Raw genomic sequence first — 6,622 nt, 5'->3', positions numbered from 1 at the left:
GGGGGGAGGGAGTGTCGTTTGCAGCGCTGAACCGTGGGGGGCAGTTTACAGAGCCGGGCCGGCAGGGGCCCGGGCAGGCAGCGGCTGTTTGAACGTTCGCCGCCAGGCTGGCAGCGGCCTTTAGGCGGCTGCCGGTGGGACTGGGCCCCTGCACCTCGTGGCCGAGACAAACTGATACTTCCAATAGACTTACTAATTCCCGGCACGTCTCCTTTCAGCGGAATTTTGCTAGAGGTTTCTCAGCAGGTAGCATGTAGGTGTATTAATGGGTCTCTCATCCTGTTACTGTGGAGGTATTGAAAGTGCTGCTTCCTCACCGGCCGCCATGTTGGGTCCCCCCTGTATTAACTTTATGTAACCACGTGGTCTTAAAATATTTGGATCCCTTTTAATTTATTTTTAACTAGGAGTGCACTCTTCTATGTGACGTCATTTGATGTAACTGAAATAAGATCCTTGAGTATACATATTTATTTTTTTATAGTTAGGAATGAGAATAAGGATTTTTTGGTCATCACAGGAACATTGCCGGCTTTGTTCCTGTGGCGAGCAAATGCATGCTCATAACCTCCAAAATTAAAAGTAAAATATAAAGAAGCATGTTTGATATCTCTCATCAATAGAACATTATTTAGTAACAAAACTATAGAGAAAAGTCAGGTTATTTAACTCAGAACTAACTTAAATTTAGGACTGCAACATAGAAACCTGTGGAATTAAATTTTGTCTGAAAAAGATATCTTTCGTTAGCATTTACAGGTAGGCATTCTTAAAAATACAGGCTCTGAACAGCTCCGGTAGAAATCTGAAACACAGTAGTACAGGTTAGTGGCTGGAAGGCGGGACTAGAAGTCCTGTCTGAGTGACTGTGGAAGAACCAATCGGAAGCCCGCGAAAGTGTGGGAGGTGGGACCAGGAAGCCTGCTCTTCCGGCCAGGCATCCCATGGTTACCATGGTGATGCAAACAACATGGAGTCCGCTGCCCGTTGTTGGGGCAAAAGTTCCCCAAGTTTTCCTAGCCGATTGTATTTTGTTTGATTTTGTCTGCATTTTCCCCCGCCTGGCCAAGATCCTACTGCAGTAGCAGCTTGTTCTGTCTCTGCGACCTGCGGTTGCAGCTCGTGTACATCCTGCATTTTTTTCTGTGGCACGTGGGTGCTCCAAAGGTTTTTTAGCAGCAAACGCTAGCATTACCATCAGATCTTAAGTTAGTCTGTGTTTGGCATTTAGGTCAAGTAATTCAAGGGTTAAAAGCACTGCTGGCTGCAGGGGCTAGGACCCCATAGCGAGCAGCAAGCAGCAGCTATGGCTAAAGTCTCTTGTCCCCAGCGGCTGAGTTACAGCCATTCTGATTCATAGGACAATCATGTAGTAAAAAGGTCCATACATACTTTCTGAGTATTGACAAAAACAATAGAAAATTGAAACTTATTTCTCTCCAGGTAAACATCACATTTTTTTCTCCCTTTTTCTCACTCTCCTAGCGCAAACTTCTAGAACATAAAGGCCAAAAAATCTTTCTTTTTTTTTTTTTTATGTGATCCTGAGGATCGAACTCAGGTTCTGCCCATGCTAGGCAAGCACTCTATCGCTGAGCAACAATCCTAGCCCCCAAAAAATCTTTTATAAAGATTTATAAAAACAAGTATAAAAAAATCCACAAAAGCATGCTTTCCATGGAGAGGACTCAACTCAACAACATAGCCCATCAATCATCTTAATAACTATATTTATTTAGAGTCTCTACAATTATACCCAATATTAAAAATTTTAATGTCACAGATTTTCCTTTTGTCTAATTCACTTACTTTCTACAATTCTGCCCACAATACTCTGCAATCCTAAGCATGCTTAACTTCTGGAGAGAACTTTCAACTTCACTAACTTTCTTTAATATTTAAATTGGAGTCCCCTTAGGAGCCAGCATTTGTTGCTTTTGTCCCGGCGGCTTAAGACCTTTCACCCCACGTTGGGCGTCAATTGCCGGGTTTCTGTTCTCGCGACTAAAAGGCTCAGGGGTCACTCTAGTTAAACTGGGCTAACTGGGCTGCACGAAATAACCACACAAGAGACACAAATACCTTTTTCTTTGGGGTTGCTGTGATGGCTCCTCTGACCTTAAGGGTCCACAGAAAGAGAGAGGGTCCGCAGAAAGAGAGAGAGAGAGAGCACGCGCTGACCCCTTTTATTGAGGAGAAGCTATTCAAATGAGGCAAGGGGTCAGGTTTCAGGGGGCTGAGTCTATCTTCATGATGTCCACTGTCAGCAGGTTGACTGACACCTGGGTAGGCCACACCCAAGGGCACAGTAAGAGGAGGGGACACACACAAGGCACTTCCATGGAAGATTCTATCCTAAACGGGGCAAGGGGTTATATTACAAAGGAACAGGTGAGCATAGCTTCACCCATGGGGCTGAGGCAAGACACACCCATTTCTGTGACTGAGCGCCTCAGCACCCAGCTGGGGAGTGTAACTCAGTCACCGGTAAGGTTGGCCTCCCACACCCTGCCTCACTCCCTTCTCAAGAATTCTCCCCTTCCTAGGGACCCAGGAAGCAGCTGGCCTCAGCTCTCCTCTCAACAAACAGGAAAAACAACAACAACAACAACAACAAAAAAAAAAACACGAGGCATTGAGTTCAGGGATCCCACCTTCCCAAGGACAAGCCAGGAACTAAAAAAGAGACCTGTCTCTTCACTATGCCAAAAAAAAAAGGCGGGGGGGAGCCAAAGAATCAAACAGACCAAGAAGCATAAATAAACAGCAACAGGGCCATCGAAGCACTAGCTCCCTGTGCCCATATCAGCCTCTTGCTGTAAAACTCAGCCATCAGTGGCCAGAATGACAGCAGCCCCGAAGATGCCCACACTCTCGCCGAGGAGTTTCATCTGGTTCCAGCATTCTACATGTCACATGTTGTGCCAGTAGGCAATGTTGCCATCAATGAGCAGCATGACCGTGGGCAGCAGGACAGCCAAGATCTGAGCAGCCAGAGTCACATAGTAACCTGACAAGAAGGCCAGGGCCAGGATGCCATACAGTAGGAAGAAGAGCTGGATCATCAGCTCTTCTCCTGGGAGATGGTTCAGATATGCCAGTCCGTCTTCCTTGCTGTGCTGCAGTGAGTAGGCCTGGAGACATACCATCCTCTAAGACTCTCCAACAGGCTGGGATGCCCACCTGGGGAAGGCCACCCATGGGATGGCACCTGCAAATCAGCACTGCAAAATGGGCCACTAAGTCCTCTCTCAGAATGGGGACTCTTGAAAGTAGGATCTGTTTCCCTCTCTGACTACAGGGCCCCAGCAGGTTAAGCTGTATTTCCTCCCCCCCCCCTTTTTTTTGCAGTGCTGGGAATGGAATATGCTAGGCAAACAGTCTGCCACTGAGCTATACCCCTAGCCCTTTTAAATTTTTTGAGACAGTGCCTCCCTAAGTTGCTAAGGCTGGCCTCAAACTTGTGATTCTCCTGTCTTAGTCTCCTGAGAAACAGTGACTACAAGTGTGCAGCACTGTGCCTGGCCCCCTGGGGCTTCTGAAGGAAGGAAGTATATATCCACAGTCACACTGGGGGGGTCCCACCTCCGAATATACTATGGAATCGCACATGGAGTCCTGCACAAGGGTTTTGATACCTGGCAACTAAGATGAGGCCAAGTACCTGGGGCCTATTCATGTACTCTTCCACACTGGCCTCCCCTAGCACCAAGGAGAATCATGACCGACTACCCAAGGTACACCCCATCAGCTCTAGGTGGCAGAGTCCTAGCTCAATCCCATCAAACCTCTCCTCTGTCCACTTTCCCAGTCCTCTAGAGGCTGAACCCATAAGAGAAACTACCCCATCTTGTTCTCCTGTCTTTCAGGGTTGGAACTGAATGGTCAATCCAACTTCTCTACCTGGTGGGTTTAATGTTGGAAGAAGGGCTCTCAGCTAGTTCTAAGGTGCCTGGAGGGCTGGTGAGGCCCAGAAGCTGTCCAGGGAAACCACTGCCAGCCAGGCCATCAGCAAGCCCTTGTTCTGACTATCTTCCTGGGTTCTGTCAGGCCTGAGCTCACATTTCATTCCCAGTCAGGCACCTCCAAACATTAGAAACCCAACCTACCACACAGATGAGGTAGATGCCCAGGAACACCTGGCCGGTAGACTGAAGAGAGCAGCTGCAGGGTTTCCGAAGGTATAGCTCCCCAGCACCGCTGGCTAGCACCAGAAAGCCACCGATAATGGCAACTGTACGATAATGGCAACCTAAGGCCAGGACAAGGAGACTCCAGTCAGAAACTGCAACCACCACATTTTTCCTGGCTTCCCAGAGATAGAACTGCCCATCTCTACACATCTGATTCCAACTGATAATCCCTCTTATTTCTAAGTGTGGTTGACAGATACAGCAGAGATAGATATTTCTTTTTTACAGAAGTGGAAACTGAGGCCCAAAGGGGTTCAGAAAATTGTCCACAGTCCTACTGAAAGTAAGTGACAGAACTCAGACACCACACATTGCCCCTTTCCCCATCCGGTAGGTCTGGAGACTCAGCCGGTGTTCTTTCCTCTATACAGTGTATAGAACAGAGTCAGAAAAAGGAAGAGAGGGCGAGAGGGAGGGAAGAAGGGCTGAACTCACCCTCCTGTAACTGTACACATATCTGCCTCCCCTATTGGACTGACAGTCCCTTCTGCGAAATCAGTCCTTTTCCAACCTTACCTTTAAGCCTGTAGTGCTTGGCATAGGTTCTGACATTTACGGGTTTAAATGCTGCACTAAGATTAATTACATTTCATAAAATTAGATGGTTGGACCAGATACTCACCAAGGTCCTTGTTGATGTATAAATCTGGGATTACTAAACTAATAGTTTAGAGGATTCTTAGAATACGTGACCTGGGTTCTGATCCTACCAAAGAATGATGTAATATGATCTCAGTAAAAAGTCTTTCCCATCTCTGGACCTCAGTTTCCACACACTGAAGGGGAGGTTTGTGTGCTCGCTTAAGGATCTTCCATTTCTGCCCTTTTACACAAGTCTAAGGACTTTGTCCTCCCAGGATACACATCTGACGAACACACCACGCAAGCCTACTAAGTGCCCTGGGAGTTGGTCTGAAGCTCCCCCTTCTGGGGCCAATACGCTCACCTTCAGCCAGTCCCCTTCATCTGTGGATGTAGCCTCCGACGTAGGCGGTAGGCGGCGTAGGTGCTAATAGCCAGGTGGAGTGCTGCCTCTAGCGCGAACCAGCGCCGCTTCACTCAGAAGGACATGAAGCTAGCACACAGCACGGCTGCCCCCATGTCAAAGTAGGGGTAGGGCACTGGGATGTCGGGCTTCCTGCGAGCCGAGAAGCAATGAGGACAGAATAAAACCGGGAAGAGCCTTGAGACCCCTTGAGTTCCCCCCAAGCTCCACTGCTCCCTCAATTGAAGACCCCTCTCATGGCTAGAACCACCGTATCAGATCTGGCCAGATGCCCAGACCATAGCACCCCTCCCAAGTTCAAGGCACCAATTCCTCCCAGTCCAAGAGTTCCAACTTCTGGGCCCCAACTTCTTTCCTACATCACTGCAACCCACTTCTCAGGCCCTTTCGGTGTTCTGCATGAGCTGACTAAAGCAGCCACAAAATGGGCAGCATGTCAGCAGCACCGAACCCAACTGCATGATCAGCTGCAGCATCCATCATCTCGAACCTATCTTCGATGCCATCTTGGGAAAGGGCGGTCCGCGGCAGCCTCGATTCTTAGATTTTTTTTAATTTTTTTTTTTTTTTTGGTACTAGGGATTGAACTCAGGGGCCCTGGACCACTGAGCCACATCCCCAGCCCCATTTTGTATTTTACAGAGAGACAGGATCTCACTGAGTTACTTAGTGTCTTGCTGCTGCTGAGGCTGGCTTTGAACTTTTGATCCTCCTGCCTTAGCCTCCAGAGCAACTGGGATTACAGGCATGCACCACCACACACAGCGATTCTTAGATTTTTAGTTATCCCAGATTTCTTGAATATTCTGGTCATGATCTCTTAACATTTTTTTCTTTATTGTCAACTTTATTTTCAAGATTATATACTTGTCTTCAAGGTCTGAGAATATGTCTTCCAAATGGTCTAATCAATTGGTGATGCTTTCAACTGAATTTTTAATTTGATTCATTGAGTTTTTTATTTCCAAGATTTGTTTAGTTCTTTTTCAGAATCTTTTATTCAAATGTTCTTTCACTTCCTATTTTTCTGTTAATTTATCCCTTAGATCTTCTTTTAGTTCCCTGAACAGTTTAATTATCAACCTACTAAATTATTTGTTTAGTATTTCCTCTACGATAGTGTACACGGGGTCAGTTGTGAGTTATTTGTGATGGTTTATTCCCTTGACTTTTCATATTGTTAGTATTTCTACCCAGATTCTGGAATAATTCTCTCTTCTACTTTTACATCCAGAAATTTTTAGTGAGCTGCTTTCTCTTTACTATGTGCCCTGAGTTGGCACATATCTTGGTGTCAATATTTTCACTTAATTTGAACTTGCTACTATGTCCAGTCTCTAACACTACATTGAGAGGAGATACTAATCCTGTAATTACAAAAAACAAAACTGGGGCTGGGGATGTGGCTCAAGGGGTAGTCCAC

At 46.6% G+C, this 6,622-nt stretch overlaps 1 pseudogene; it reads right to left on the bottom strand.

Annotated features, from left to right (window-relative positions):
* Positions 1-2,825: 2,825 nt before the first annotated feature.
* Positions 2,826-5,705, bottom strand: LOC107154295 (annotated as a pseudogene).
* Between the last annotated feature and the right edge of the window lie 917 nt (positions 5,706-6,622).

This window comes from Marmota marmota, unplaced genomic scaffold, assembly GCF_001458135.2.
Source record: "Marmota marmota marmota unplaced genomic scaffold, marMar, whole genome shotgun sequence".
In the NCBI taxonomy this organism is placed as follows: Eukaryota; Metazoa; Chordata; class Mammalia; order Rodentia; family Sciuridae; genus Marmota; species Marmota marmota.
The sequence above is the reverse complement of the archived record's forward strand: the minus strand, read 5'-3'. Positions and strand labels throughout refer to the sequence as shown.